Source organism: Octopus bimaculoides, chromosome 17 (genome assembly GCF_001194135.2).
Source record: "Octopus bimaculoides isolate UCB-OBI-ISO-001 chromosome 17, ASM119413v2, whole genome shotgun sequence".
Taxonomy (NCBI): domain Eukaryota; kingdom Metazoa; phylum Mollusca; class Cephalopoda; order Octopoda; family Octopodidae; genus Octopus; species Octopus bimaculoides.
In genome coordinates this window covers 32,902,922-32,905,792 of record NC_068997.1, presented here as the reverse complement: position 1 = coordinate 32,905,792, position 2,871 = coordinate 32,902,922, and positions in this window count along the sequence as shown.

The window sequence follows — 2,871 nt, the reverse complement described above, 5'->3', positions numbered from 1 at the left end:
TGTTATGTATTTGTCTGAATATTTTTTTATTATACCTAAAGCACCTACTATAATAGGAATTGTTTCTGTTTTTAGTTTCCACATTCGAGTTACCTCTATTTCCAGGTCTTTGTATTTTGTTGTTGTTATTATTATTATTATTATTATTATTATTATTATTATTATTATTATTATTATTATTATTATTATTATGTGGTAGACTTAAAAAGTCATTTGTTTTAATACCGCCCCCTGGCTCCCGGGTTCCTTAGATATCTCCAGTTGGCGGATAACATCATCTTCTCACCATTTCGTATGCTTTGAGCGCTGACTTCCCACCTGTTACTGAGACAGAAAAACAATATTTTAATAAATAAAGACAGGGAATAGATGCTGCTAGAGTTGGAATTTAGTCCCCTGATCAAACAGTCATTATCAAAGACACACCAGCCATAATATTCTATCCAATGTGTAATTTTCCTTTTTAGCCTCTTTCTTTAGTAGATCGAGTGGCCACGCAGAAACCTCTTTAAAGATCTGAATGGCATCCATATCGTATTGCTTATTTATTTATTTCTTATTTCTTATTTTGGATTCAATAGATTATTGGAAGAATTTTCTGTTCTTACACCACCTGGCTGTATGGGAAAAAGTTTACTTTCCAACTACATGGTTCCGGGTTCAGTCCCACGGCGTGATACCTTGGGAAGTGTCTTCTGCTATAGCCTCGGGCCAATCAAAGCCCTGTGGGATGAAAGAAACCCGTCGTTTCTCTCTCTCTCTCTCTCTCTCTATATATATATATATATATGCATGTATATATATATTTATACATGTGTGTGTGTCTTTGTTTTTGTGTTTGTTCCCCACCATCACTTGACAATTGGTGTTGGTGTGTTTACGTCACCGTAACATTAGCGGTTCGAGAAAAGACACCGATAGAATAAGTATCGGGGTTAAAAAAAGTACTGGTGTCGATTTATTCGACTAAAATTCTTCAAGGCGGTGCCCCAGCGTGGCCGCAGTCTAATGACTGAAACAAGTTCAGTATAAAAGATAAAAGATCTGTGTTGATATTTAGATCGAGATCAATGGTAGAATAAGCTGAGTAATAGAAATAGATAGTATCGTATTAAAAGTAGACTTTATATTTTATCATTCTGGGATCAATAATGAAGTCAATTAATGAAGTCGATTAAATCAATGAAATACACTCTTCTCCAAGAATCGTAACCGATGTTAGAAATCATTGTTGTTGGTGTTTGAATGCATAATCAGAAGAGCGTCAGCCGAAATATCCACGGTATTAACATACAAGATTTTACGTTCATTATTCAGATCCCACTTTGATCAACTTTTACTGTATCTTTCCTTTGTCAATTGAGCACTGGCATCGACCTAATAGATTTAACCCCTCCCCCGAAATTGCTGGCCTGGTGCCACAAAATTAGGAACCAGTAAACTGATATACCCAAATACTGGGATCAATATATTGAACTATATGCTTTCCCTAAATTTGGAGGCCTATATCAGAAATCACAGTAATAGCAATTCTGTTTCGTATGATTATATATAGAAGGAGAAGGTAGAAGAAACGAAGTACTTAATACAATAGCGAAACAAGTACATTTTTTCACTGAATTGCAACGAGGAGAATATTCTATGAAGAATGCGGATAGTGATCATACGATCAAACCTCTCAATTCCCAATGTCTTTGAGTGCACGAAACATTCTCAGCAGCTTTAGTATCGATTATTTTTCAAATTTAAACAAATGCACCGATTGCTGCAGGAATTATTATCGATCTCCCTAGTTAGAATTTTAAAATTTCGGTTCACAATATTAGAGATGAAAGGAGTTTTTTTCCCCAGTATTTAGATCTTTTCCCAGTTCAATCTTCGAACTCAGAACCGTTATTTCTAATCTACAGACAATAAGGTACTTACTCACTAAGCTACAGTTGCAAGCAGTCGAGATGTGAATGTGGTACGCGTATATAAACTGAGAATAACTTTGAAGGAAAATAATTATCTAATTAACAGCAAATGGTCTCAAACATTTAGACATTGATGTATTTGGCAAGATTTGACTAAATTATCGCTGTCTGCATGTGCATACATACATACATACAAACATACATACAGACAAACAGACAAACAGGCAAATACATACGTATACTACTCATCCTAATACTACCCATCCCACCCCTTCCCACATATCTCTTGACACACCACTTCTGTTCCTCTCAATCCCCTGGTCACTCACCCCTCCCTCCTCCTGCTCCGCCTCTCCTATCACTTCTTTCCCTCCCTCTCCTTGAACACTCCCCTTTAACCATTTTCTACTTCTATACCCCTTTATTATTTGCCTGCCCTTCACCCAGTCTACCCTTAAATTCACTGCATTATGACAAAAAAATGTTAGATGCCAATCTCTCCACCCTGATGTCGGATTTACGGTAATGCATATTTTCATTCACTATTTGGTTGCATATCCTTGGATTTTATGCACACTCCATCTGCTAACATTACAACTATTACGTAATTCTGAGCCTCCAGAAACAGCTGTCGGACCTAAAATGCCATGCCCTTTCCCCTTAATTTTCTGTACTTTCTGTACTCCATGTAAATTTGTCTTGTAAATATACAAATATCTATATGCCTTTACGTGAGTGTTCATCAGATTCTTTTCAATTTTTGTTTCCCTTTATATATCTCCTTATAGATATTTACATGCATATATGTATGTATATATGTATGTATATATGTATGTATATTTTATGTATCAAGCTTAAGCGTATCTATTTGTCTATATATAGTCTCCTCCTACACACACACATACACACACACATACACATATAAATAAATACATACATACATACATACATATAT